At 43.3% G+C, this 13,897-nt stretch overlaps 1 protein-coding gene across 5 annotated transcripts in view; it reads right to left on the reverse strand.

Moving 5' to 3' along the window:
* Nucleotides 1–13,897, reverse strand: part of apbb2b (amyloid beta (A4) precursor protein-binding, family B, member 2b) — a 256,665-nt gene that overhangs the window by 199,343 nt on the left and 43,425 nt on the right. Inside the window, exon 1 of one of the 5 annotated variants that reach the window (XM_059647321.1) lies at nucleotides 6,912–6,934. The exons of the other annotated variants lie outside the window; for them this stretch is intronic. The gene's annotated coding sequence lies outside the window, so the exon portion shown is untranslated. Of the gene's footprint in view, nucleotides 1–6,911; nucleotides 6,935–13,897 lie in introns of those variants that run through there. 5 annotated transcript variants of the gene reach the window in all.

Here is a 13,897-nt window from a genome sequence, read left to right on the forward strand (position 1 = left end):
GGAACAAACTTGATCTTGTGAATTCTCAGGGCACACAGACAACTAGCATTGAAAAGCTGCTGCAAGGACACTTTGTGCACAGAGTCAAGGCAGGCACTCAGGCCTTGGGCAGTGCCAGGTTACAGCTTGGGGCTGCTCACTTGCTCACTGTTCATGCTTTACCATGGCTGTTAGTCTTTAGATTTTGACTGAACAGTCAATCCACTCTCAGTATTGCTACACTAATGTCCTCTTTGGCACAGAGACAGACAAATTGCTTGTCAGTAGGAATCTAACGTATGTGTGAGAGACCAACTGAGGACTGAGAGGGGTGGGGGGCAGCCTACTGTATGGGCACCTTGTAACCAGGTAGAGCATGATGCAGACAGCATCCACCAGGAGCTGTGTTCCCTACCATTGCTTCCCATTCTCCAGATGAGAAATGCAATTAGAAAGTGGCTGGGACAACACTTGGTGTAGGCCATATCAGTTTGATAAGCAGTCAATGTCTGCTGGACATGAGGACACTGAGAGGGTGATTACAAACTGCAGCTATGTTTGAGTTAGAATAATTTTGTCACCAATTTACTGCATTGAGGGTGAACATGCTCAGGCTTAGGTCAAAGGTGATTCACACCATGTCATTTGTGTTTGTAAACTGAACATTGCGTCTAGCATCAATGCCAATGACTTGAAAAATGTTAACTATTGGCCAAACATGCCCATAATTTTTAAATCTTGCAAGGGTGCTCTGGGAGAAGGAGGAGACCCAGTGCTTCATCATCGGTTATGTAAAGCAAATAGAGCAATGGACTCTTCTGAATGCAATGAGAAGTTGAATGGTGGATGCCGGTTGGGACGCAGCAGACATTCGCTTTATGTTGTAACGTGCTATCACTCAGCCAGCACTGATCCTGCACCAGGTTGGTGCAGATGCTGAGGTTAAGCTGAATCAATGATACAGAAATGGCCCCCATTCTTGGGTTGCAACATGTCTCACTATGTGCAGCAGTGTATAACGTCCTCATCTACAGCATATACCAACACTAACAGTTCTCAGTGCTAATATCCTGTGTTTTACTGTTTGTTCCCAATATGGGCAAATTGTGGCCAGAATGAAGGGGCCAGCTGCTGCTGGGAAGTTGGTCACTGTGGCTGCCCTGCTAAGGTAGTGACACTAGGCGTAGGAGGGCCAAAGAGGCTATCAGCAAGCCCAGCAGCAGCAGCAGACAACCTCGAAGGACAAGGAGCACCTAGCTCAGGATGGGCGAGGAGGGCAGAGCCCCACAGAATATACCGCATCCACAGGAGGACCAGAGGTTTTCACTCCCAACTCCATTTCCAACATGGCAAACTGCAGACATATGGCACTAACAGGGTCAAATCACAACAAATTCATCGACACAACAGGGATCCATTCAGTTAATGCCAAATAGGCATTTATAGATTGAACCTAGTTGCTCTTGAGAAGCATGTAGAAAGTGTCACGACTCCAGCAGCCTGGTGCATCCTCGCGTAACTGGAACGTTTAAGGGTCCAGGAGCCATACAAGGCTGGCTACTGGGGGACAACAGCTACCCACTGCAAAGGTGGCTCTTGCCATCATTACACGATCTACACTGATGCAGAGTGCAAGTACAATGCTACCCACGCCTCAACTAGGGCTCTGTTGGAGCAGAGTATCGGGCTGCTGACGACGCAGTCCCTGTGTGGTTATAGGTAATAAGAAGAGTCTGCTAAGACTGGGAACCCGGAGAAAACTGGATGAGTGGAAGCAGGGGGAGGAGGAAGAAGTTGGGGTGAGATAGATGGGAGGAAGTGGAGTTGGGGAGAACAGTAGGAGCTCCTTCCGTCCCTGTCTAATTGGCTCCCACGCCTTGCCCCCACCCCACGTTCCCCACTGCACCCCAATCTTCTCCCACCCTGCACAGATTGTGGGAGGTCTTTTTAGGGCCAACACTCATTTTAATATTTAATATTGTGTATATGATGTAGAGGGTTTGTAATGAAGCTCATGTATTGACCCACTCATGCAACCAGTTCCAACACTTAAATTAGTCTGTGGGGACAAATAAACTGGTATTTTGCATTCCCAAACACCATCCAGTCACTAACTACTGGGGAGTATATATGAACAGACTGAAAACTAGATCCTGACAGGTCAGGTCAGGATTGGCAGCTGTAAATTCACTCCATGGTGAACTGCTTGTCAACATTCCGATTCAGCTAATACATCCTGAAACTCACAACCTCACCTCTTCTACTCCTGTCCATTCTGCCACCGCCCACTCAAAACTCCACTCACTCACACACTCCTCCAATTAAAAAGGTCGGGAGGAAAATGGAATTTTTCTTCTAATTACAGAAATAAAGGCGTAAGCATATTTCATAATTTGACATTGACTAAATGGGCCATCATCTGTTGAGGGGAAAAGAAGTTCTCTTCCTCACTTCCTCCAGGTGCTCCGGTTTCCTCCCACAGTCCAAAGATGTGCGGGTTAGGTGGATTAGCCATGTTAAATTGCCCGTAGTGTTCAGGGGTGTGTGGGTTATAGGGGGATGGGTCTGGGTGGGATGCTCCAAGGGGCGGTGTGGACTTGTTGGGCCGAAGAGCCTGTTTCCACACCATAGAGAATCTAAACTAATCTGAAAACAAGTATTGGCATAACATAGAATTCTGGGACCACTGCTGAAATCACATCATAGTCTAATTATGAAGCTGTTTTATAATTCATTGGTGAGCATTTAAATATAGCAGCTACAATGACTACTTTAGGGGGCATACTGTTTAATATCGCTAGTGAAGTCCAATTATAGCAACAACTGACTGATGCACTGGCAAGAACAAAGCCAACAAAATTATATTACCTTGGATTACAATTTTTTTCATGTTTTGGTAATGCAATCAATTAAATTTTTAGGATAATATACTTAGTAAGTTCTTTCCAGAGATTACTGCATTGGTAATAATGCGTTAAAAAATACAACCTCATCACTCCTGTTGAGTTACTGGAACTCATGGTCATTTTTCAGCAAACAGGGACAAGTTACATCCTGTGCTGCTCGGAATGTATGGTATCTCTGGTACAAACTCATGTCTACCTGTGGATAGTAACTAATAGCTTGAGGGAGAGAAGGTAAATGATGTGGCCCCAATAGAATGTGGATTTGTTCACAAAGAATAAACATTCCACTCCTTAACAATAAAATTAATTTTCTCCTCCTCCAAGGTGAAAAATCAAAGCACAACAGTACCTAGCTAAACCGCTCAACTACTTTTAGAACCACCTTTATAAGGCTAAATGAGGACTTAAATTCCTTGGGTATATCTCAAGCATGATGATGAGTTTAAATATAGTTTTCATACAAGGCATATTATACAAACTGATATGAGTGTGACTAACAGTTGTGTTTGGAATTGGCAATGATTTCAAGAATATAGCTGCCAAACCTCTAACAACTAAAGAACTGCAAACCCAATGCTCACTCACTTTTGCCAAACATAAACCACAAATTGGTTGAAGTAGTGGTTTGCTGTGTTTTAGCAACTAGCATTGTGGCTGACTGGGACTGCAGATGTGGCTATGCAAGTTTTTTAATTAGTAAACAATAAGTAATAATGGATACATTCAATGGGCACAGAACCTTAATAATATTACAACACTTGTGCATGTAGTTTAGCCTTTAGGGCATTTGTTGGTAAGATGAAAAGCAGACGGAATGTGTCATTTTTAAGTGATTATGCATGCTTTTCATTCTTAGTTACTGCTCATTGATTGTCTGATAAAGTAGCATGTAACATAGGCTAATAACTCCAGGCTTCAATCTTATCTTTTGCTATGGGATATGACGAAAGACTTAACACAAGGTACTGATGCTCATCAAGTCCCTGAAGAAATAGTTCCAATAGGCCTCCGTGTGCAGTACTGAAAAAGTTCAAACTTCAGATTGCCAAGATTATTCTGCTGGGAATGCTGTCAGACTGGAATGAGATGGCCACATCCAGGTAGATGTGCTCTTTTACGTCATACTCATCCTGGATTTTACGCAGACTTAGTTCAGACTTTTCCAATCAGGTGTAAACCCTACTGAAGAGACAAGATCAATGGGAAATTCATTATCAAAGTAATCCAGAGCCTACAGGAACCGCCCCACACCACATTCCCCTCCTGGCCACGTTCACACCCCTTGGAATCTGTGAGTTGTATCCAGCTGGTCAGGAGGATCAGCAATATCTGGGGGAGCACAGGGATGGGGAATGAGATTGAGCTGCCTGGGTGGGGGGATGGGAGTGGCGAAGAGTGTTTTCTTTTGGCTGTGATGATGGATATTGTGTAACATTAGTCCATGAACAGAAGACACACTTTAAAATAGGCACATCTGCATCATATAACAAGAACATAACTTCAATGGAATTACACTCAGCCATTTGGCCTCTGAGCTCTGTTGGTCACTGGATTCACATTGGAGACAGAATAAGAAGGTGCAAAAGCTTCAGCAAAGTTGTAGTTTCAAATGCAGCAGGTAATTAATGGCAGGTGTTCCCACTTCACAACTGACCAGACAACTCTGGCCTACAGATATAACAGCAACATACGAATGGACAAATTCAGAGAAGTAAACCCCACCACGCCTCCAGCCTGTTCCACCATTCAATAAATTCATAGATGACTCAATTCCACATTCTTTTCTATCCCTGATAGATTTTTGATGAACAAGGACCTGAATGGCTATACCTCTGCCTTGAAGATATTCATAAAAGGACAAACATTCCAAAGTCTATCAACCTTCTGAGAGATATTTCTCCACACTCATCTTAAATGTCAATGCCTTATTTTGAAACAGTGGCCCTGGTTCAAAGTTCTCTCATAAGAGGAAGCATTCGCCCCATATCTGTCTTAACACATCTCTCAATATCTTGTACGTTCCAATAAATTCACCTCTTACTCTCCTAAACGCCTGGAAACTGCCTAGCTTGTCCAAACTTTCCTCAAGAGGGGTGGCACAGTGCTCAGTGGTTAGCATTGCTGCCTCACAGTGCCAGGGACCCAGGTTCAATTCCACCCTCGGATGATTGTGTAGATTCCACATAGACATTCTCCCGGTGTCTCCGTGGGTTTCCTCCGGGTGCTCCAGTTTCCTCCCATAGTCCAAAGTTGTGCAGGTTAGGTGGATCAGCCATACTGAAATTGTCCATAATGTTCAGGGATGTGTAGGCTATGTGGATTAAGCATGGTAAATGTGCGGTTATGGGATATGGTAAGGGTCTGGGTCTGGGTGGAATGCTGTTCAAAGGGTCAATGGGGACGCAATGTGCTGATTGGCCTCCTCCCTCATTGCTGGGATTCTGTGATAACACAATCCACTCATTCCAAATATTAGTCCAGTAAACCTTTTCTGAACTGCTTCCAATGAATTCACATCCTTCCTTAAGTAAGGAGGCCAATGCTGTACACAATACTCCAGGTGTGATCTCACAGAACCCTGAAACATAACCTCCCTGCTTTTGTGTTTTATCCCCCTCATAATAAATGATAGCATTCTATGAGGCTTTATATTTATGTGCTGTACTTACATGACTAAGCTTTTGCAAATCTTGCACTCAGACACCAGATCCCACTTTATCTCAGAGCTCTGTAATCTCTCATAATATGCTTTTTTAAAATTCTTCCTGCCAAAGTAAACAATTTCATATCTTTCCACATTATACTTCAATAGCTCACTTCAATTTGCTCATTCACTGAATTGATCAATATCTTTGTGCAGCCTCATGAACTCTTTGTCACTTACGTTCATTTTTGCGTCATCAGTAAATTTAGCAACCATACCAATCATTCCCTTCATCAAAATCATTCAGATAATTTTTGCAACACTGATGTCTCAACATTGATGCTGATGGCACATCCACTCATTATACCTTGCCAACCAGAAAATGGTGCATTAGGGCCTACTGTTTTCTGTTAGCTAGCAAATCAATGCCAATATGTTACCCCTATACAATGAGCTTATAAACATGATGTGCTTTCACAAAATCACGTTGGCATTGCCTCATTACCTTGAACTTTCACAAGCGTCCTGCTATAGCATTTTAATAACAGTTTCAAGCAATTTTCCTGCAACAGTTATTAAGCTTACTGTCCTGTAGTTTACCGCTTTTTGCTTACCGCTGTTTAAACTTAGGTCTAGGACTGTCAATGTTATTTAGGTTGTTGAACTACATTTGCCTTATGACAAATCACTTCGTTTATAGTTTTGTAACATTATTGCCACAAAAAATCTTCCAAATGGGACGATCTTCCCTTCCCCTACAAAGTGCAATCCTATTTGTTTATAAAAGTCATTCATTAAGAAAGTCAGTAATTAGTGAGTTGAATCAGAAATATTTAGTGTCAAATCAGAATCACAAACAATGGAAGAAATGAATGGCTGTATAATTACCAAGTGAACTGTGTACAAGTACAGCTAACAAAATTACTGTGGTTATAATTCACAATTAAATTAAATCCCCTTTGTCGTGGAAATTATTACTTTGCCTTACGTCTAGAGGTGAAACAATACAAGATACATATATAGCACTGCACAAAGAGATCAGCTGGTGAAGCAGAAAAGTGGACAAGACAAATGCTAATGATATGAGTTGCAACAAAGCCCTATCCAGATGGGCAAAATGCAAAGATCTAGAAAGTGGCAGATGTTCAAATTTTTAGCAGTAAACTAATTGTCAGGGCTGTTAATAAACAATGTATTTTTAAAATTCCATTCAAGTTCAAATAACAGATTTTAGTTTCAAACCTCCACCTTCCTTCCCCATCATGAACATTCAATTACACACTGCTTACATTAACTTATTGTGATTGAGACAAATTAATCTGGTCAAGGAACTTCAAATAAGTCAAAGCATAACTGCAGACCCTGGAAGGTTCAAGAGTTACCTTGAATTCTCTGACTGGTTTGCTGTTCTGCAATTCTTTTTCTGATGTTTATTTATAATTATCCTAAATGGAAGTTGACAGTTCCTGTGGAATCTTAGGAAACACAGAACAGCAGGTTAAATATGAACTGTAAGTTACTGTTATTACCAACAGAACACAATCCCTTTGAGTTTTCAGGAGAGGAAAGATGAATAGTACTAAAAAAATGTCATCCACATCAGGCTTCTTGTTTTAAAAATATTGAGTAATTGCTCCTATCATTTTTAATAACAATAGCAAGTTGGGTATGAGCAGATTGTTAAATTTATTCTAGTATTCACATAATTCATCTATTCATATTCTTCACTTTCAGAAGACATCATCTTATTTGCCAACAGGAATCTAGCTCCATTGTGCAAAATTATTTCAGTGACAATTCTGCTGGATGTCATCAATGCTTAACTTTGGAAGCAGTTACAACTTGTATTTTTACCGCATCTTTAATGTAATAAAACCTCCCAGGGTAATTATACAGGATATGACATACAGCCACAAATGGGAGATAGAACACAGAATATCTAAATATTGAAGTGGATACACTCTTCCTTCTGTCTTCCTGCACCCAGCATCACTTCACCAAAGGCTCCCATTGTTTATATGACTAAATCTGACATTTTCATCCCAGCAGAATTATTTGGGAAATTCTGAAAATTGGGTGTACACGTCTACCACTGAACAGGGGAACCAGATTTGACACTACAATTGCAAGCAGCTGGTGCACAAACAACTATCTCAGAATCAGAACTAAAGCTGTATCTGTATAAAAGAGTATCCTGACAAGAGTTGTTTTGGTTCTGAACAACAGGGCTATGAAACATTTCAAACACTGGGCAGATGTCAACAGCTGAAGCATCATTCCATCTATATAAGATGAACACAGCATATCCACTGGGGATGGAATAAATTCACTTTTGTCAATGGCAGAAGAGTCCAGTTAGTGAGAGACAGTTCTACTGAAAGTGATGTGGTTGTCAGGTCTCATTATGGATCATTGTTTTTGGTGTTGGCTTTTGTCATAAAGTCACTGCGACCAATAGTGATGTGAAAATTCAAAATTTGCACTGATTGCATAATAAATCTGGGGTTTTTGTGAACAAGTTTCTTTGGTACTATTCACAACACTACAACTGACATCTTTTAGCTTTTATTAATAGAGGGATCGAGTTCCGGAACCAAGAGGTTATGCTGCAGCTGTACAAAACTCTGGTGCGGCCACACTTGAGTATTGCGTACAGTTCTGGTCACCACATTATAAGAAGGATGTGGAAGCTTTGGAAAGGGTGCAGAGGAGATTTACTAGGATGTTGCCCGGTATGGAGGGAAGGTCTTACGAGGAAAGGCTCAGGGACTTGAGGCTGTTTTCATTAGAGAGAAGGTTGAAAAGTGACTTAATTGAAACATATAAAATAATCAGAGGGTTAGATAGGGTGGATAGGGAGAGCCTTTTTCCTAGGATGGTGACGGCGAGCACGAGGGGGCATAGCTTTAAGTTGAGGGGTGAAAGATATAGGACAGATGTCAGAGGTAGTTTCTTTACTCAGAGAGTAGTAAGGGAATGGAATGCTTTGCCTGCAATGGTAGTAGATTCGCCAACTTTTCGTACATCTAAGTCGTCATTGGATAAGCATATGGGCGTACACGGAATAGTGTAGGTTAGATGGGCTGCAGGTCGGTATGACAGGTCGGCACAACATCGAGGGCCGAAGGGCCTGTACTGTGCTGTAATGTTCTATGTTCTATGTTCAGAGATCCAAAATAAATTGAAATATGTAGTTTAGCACAGTGTTCTCCAATTCACTCACAACCTGGCACATGGCACAATAAATATATTGTGAATTGTTCTTCAGTGGATGAGTAACTTTCAGTTAGACATTAGTGCCCTGTGGCAGCCTATTTGGCAGATGATGTGGTTCTACTCTCCATCATAAGTGGCAGACAGACAGTCAGGAAACCATGTCTGAGTGAAATGCAGGTGAGTGAGGAGCCAGTTAGGTTCATATGGGAATTTCATGCACAGAAGAAAGAGATGTTTCAACAATTTGGTGCTTACTGCAACTTGTAAAGAATGTTGAATATTTGTTTGATTTTTAAGTATTAGCACGGTTCATCAAGAGTTAAAAGATTTATTAAGTTAAGGCCAAACGAAATAAAATTAAGAAAGTGTTCAGACGTGGCAGACCATGTTGGGGTGGTATGCATGCCCTGTAATATGTAGGAACTAATGGGCATCACTTAAGCAACAGCTGGAGTCACTGTGGCATATCTGTGAGGCTGATAGCTATGTGGACAGCATAAGAGGTGGACATACTGCAGACGGGGAGCATGGTACAGAAAAGGACCAGCAAGCCTAAGAGAACTGCACAAGTGCAGCAGCAGTTCCCAGAGGTCCCACTTGCTACTTACTTATCTGCTTTGCGTACTGGTGATGCCACTGGATTTCTTGAAGAAGTACATTCAGAATCAGGGTAGATGAGGAGGGAGAACAGCCATGAAATGGGGTTCATTAGTCAGGGGAAAACAGGCAGTTGTTTCTGTACCTGCAAACATGACTCCAGGTTTGTTACCTCCCTGGTGCCAGGGGTCAGGGATGTCATGGAGCAGATGAAAGACATTCTTCTGCAGGAGGGTTAACAGCAGAGTTATGGTCCAAAGACTTCAGTCAAAAGGTGCAAAAGATCCTGAAAGCAGGATTGCAGGGAGCTAGGAAGGAGACTGAAATCAAACCTCTGAAACAGGACCACCCCAGGCCCCACAAGCGAGTGAACACAGAAATAACAGAACTGAGCAGCTGAACATACAGCTAGGGAACTGGTGTAGGAGTGAGGGCATCAGATTTCTGAGGCATCAGGACCCCTTCTCAATGAGGTGGGATCTTGACAAGATGAATGGGCTACAGCTTAGCAGGACCAGGGCTAATGTCCTCCTAAGATTCAATAATGAGGTGTTAAGGGTTTATACAAAGATTGCTGGTGATGGGAACCTGAGAGAAAGCTCTGACTGAAGGAAGCACAACTGGTTAAAGGAAAGAGAAATGTAGAAAGCAAAAACAGAAGAAAGACAAAGCAGTGATGAGCATCAAATAAGATCAGAGTAGATAACAACATTAGAAAGGCTTAATTAAAAGGCACTTATCTGAATGCATACACAGCATTCACAAAAAGATTACAGAAGATTTAGTTGAAGATATTGTAAATGATAATGATTTAGTTGCCATTACAGAGACATGGCATCCGGTATTTAGGAGAGAAAGGCAAAAAAGGCAAAGGAGGTAAAGTAGCACTCATAATAAGAGTGCTACATCTTACATCTCTACATTAGTGAGACAGAATATTCAAAGGAGCAAGATATAGACACTGGAGAAACTCAGCAGGCCTGGTAGCATCTGTAGAGAGAATGCAGAGTTAACTTTGAGTCCAGTGATCCTTCTCCAGAACAAACTTGGACTGGGGGTCTAAACATTAACTCTGATTTCTTGCCACAGATGCTGCCAGACCTGCTGAGTTTCTTCAGCAATTTGTTTTTATTTCAGATCTTCATCATCCAAAGTTCTTTGTTTCAAGATAAAGAGTCAGTTTGGGTGAAGTGAAGGAGAAGCAATCATTGATGGGAGTTGTTTATAGATCATGAAGCTTTGGTACTAATGTTGATACATTATAAATCAGGAAATTACAGATTCATATAATGTGACAATAGAGTCATACTGGCTGACTTCAATTTACATGTAGACTGGGTTAACCAAATCAGCATGAATGCTGTGGACGATGAATTCCTGGAGGGTATTCAAGATGCGTTTCTGCAACAGTATACTGTGGAGCCAACTATTGATGGAGCTATTTCAGATTTGGGTCGTGCAATGAGAAAAGGCTAATGAATATTTATAGTGCAAGAAGCTTTTTGGAGAGAGTGACCATCATATGACAGCATTTTACATGAAGTTTGAATGAGACAGTTCATTCTGAACACAGGACCTTAAATCTGAGCAAAGAAATCTGGAAAGGTATGAGGAGTAAGTTGGCTACAATGGATTAGGAAAACACACAAAAAAAATGACAGCACACAGACAATGGCGAGCATTTCAAGAAATACTACAAGGTGGATAACAGAAATATATCACTCTAAGGTACAAATTCCCAAAAGGAAAGGCAAATTAAACACAGTTAAAGTAAGTAAAAAGCTGTATGAAATGAAATGAAATGGCTTAAAGAATGCCAGAAACAAATATAAACCTGAGGATTACAAGCAATTTGAGAGCCAGAATGGCCAAGAAACTGATAAGATGAAAAAAGAATACGAATGCAATCAAGCAAGGAATATGAAAGTGGACTGTGAACGCTTCTACTGATACGTGAAAAGGAACAAAAAAATCAAAATGGATAAACGTGGGCCCATTGCAACTAAAGACACAACAATTTATTGTAGATAACAGGAAAATGGCAGAGGATTTAAACATATGCAGTGCAGAAATTTATTTGGAGACTAATGAGATTAAAGGGATATAGGGGCTTGCAAAGTGGCTCTGAAATGGATGATCACCTGTGAACGAATTGAATGGCTGAGTTTGAAAACCTAAATGGTGTATCCTTGACTGGCATTACCCACGTGTGCATCAAATGCAGACACAGCTGCAGGAAAACCAATGGTTAACATTATAAAATTGCCATCTGCTCCATTAAAAGGTATGGCGCACTGGTGTCTACATCGCCGAGGCCAGGCACCAACTCTCCGACACCTCCTCCACCCGCTCCCTTGATCATGAACCCACCACCGACCACCAAACCATCATCTCCCAAACCATCCACAACCTCATCACTTCAGGTGACCTCCCACACCGGCTCTAACCTCACTGTTCACCAACCCCGCACCATCCGCCTCTATCTCCTCCCCAAAATCCACAAACCTAACTGTCCTGGTCGACCCATTGTCTCCACCCGCTCCTGCCCCACTGAACTTATTTCCACCTATCTCGACTCAGTTTTCTCCCCCTTGGTCTAGGAACTCCTTACCTACATCCTTGACACCACCCACACCCTCCACCTCCTCCAGTACTTCCAATTCCCTGGTCCCCAACACCTCATCTTTACCATGAACGTCCAATCCCTATACACCTGCATTCCCCATACAGTTCGTCTAAAGGCCTCCGCTTCTTCCTGACCCGCAGGCCCGACCAGTCCCCGTCCACTGACGCCCTCATCCGCTTGGCCGAACTCATCCTCACCCTCAACAACTTCTCTTTTAATTCCTCCCACTTCCTACAGACAAAGGGGGTGGCCATGGGTACCCACATAGGCCCAAGCTATGCCTGCCTCTTTGTAGGTTATGTGGAACAATCCCTCTTCCAAAGATACACTGGCCCTATCCCCCACCTCTTCCTCCGTTACACTGATGATTGTATCGGCGCCGCCTCATGCTCCCACAAGGAGCTTGAACAGTTCATCCACTTCTCCAAAGCCTTCCACCCCAACCTTAAGTCACCTGGACCATCTCTGATACCTCTCTCTCCTTCCTGGGCCTGTCTGTTTCTATCTCTGGCAACCACCTAGAAACCAATATCCATTTCAAGCCCACCAACTCACAGCTACCTAGAATACACCTCCTCCTACCCACCTTCCTGCAAAAATGCGATCCCCTATTCCCAATTCCTTCACCTCCGCCACATCTGCTTCCAGGATGAGGTATTCCACTCCCATATATCTCCGATGTCCTCATTTCTCAAGGTCCGCAAATTCACGCCATCAGTGTTCGAGAACGCCCTCGACCGTGCCTCCCACATTTCCCACAACTCATCCCTCACACCCGCACCCTGCAATAACAACCAAAACAGAATCCCCCTAGTCCTCACAAACCACCCCACCAACCTCCAGATCCAACGCATCATCCTCTGACACTTCCACCATCTGTAATCCGACCCCACCACCAAAGACATTTTTCCCTCCCCACCCTTATCTGCCTTCTGGAGAGACCACTCTCTCCGCGACTCCCTCGTCAGCTACACACTCCCCTCCAGCCCTACCACCCCTGGCACTTTTCCCTGCAACTGCAGGAAGTGCTACACCTGCCCCTACACTTCCCCCCTCACCCCATCCCAGGCTCCAAGAAGACTTTCCACGTAAGCAGATGTCCGTCTGCACGTCTGCTAATGTGGTATACTGTATCCGCTGTTCTTGCTGTGGCCTCCTCTACATTGTGGAAACCAAGCGGAGGGTTGGGGACCACTTTGCAGAACACCTACGCTCGGTTCGCAATAAACAACTGCACCTCCCAGTCACGAACCATTTCAACTCCCCCTCCCATTCCTCAGACAACATGTCCATCCTGGGCCGCCTGCAGTGCGCAACGATGCCACCCCGAAGGTTGCAGGAACAGCAACTCATATTCCGCTTGGGAACCCTGCAGCCTCATGGTATCAATGTGGACTGCACAAGCTTCAAATTCACCCCTCCCCTTACCATATCCCAAAACCAGCCCAGCTCGTCTCCGCCTCCCTAACCTGTCCTTCCTCCCACCTCTCCACTCCTCCCACCTCAAGCCCCACCCCTATCTCCTACCTACTAACTTCGTCCCACCCCCTTGACCTGTCCATCCTCCCTGGACTGACCTATCTCCTCCCTAACTCCCCACCTACACTCATCTTTACTGGCTCCATCCCCACCTCTTTGACCTGTCTGTCTCCTCTCCACCTATCTTCTCTTCTATCCATCTTCTATCCGCCTCCCCCTTGCTCCCTATTTATGTCAGAACCACCTTCCCCTCCCCCATTTCTGAACAAGGGTCTAGGCCCGAAACATCAGCCTCCCTGCTCCTCTGTCGCTGTTTAGCTAGCTGTGTTCATCCAGCTCTACACCTTGTTATCTCTGTGCTAGAGAGGGCTCTGTTAAAGGAAGCCAAAGCACATCAAAATATTTTAGTTTCCACACTACAACTGGATGCTGTGTGGTGAATAGTTGCTG

Source organism: Stegostoma tigrinum, chromosome 1 (assembly GCF_030684315.1).
Source record: "Stegostoma tigrinum isolate sSteTig4 chromosome 1, sSteTig4.hap1, whole genome shotgun sequence".
Taxonomy (NCBI): domain Eukaryota; kingdom Metazoa; phylum Chordata; class Chondrichthyes; order Orectolobiformes; family Stegostomatidae; genus Stegostoma; species Stegostoma tigrinum.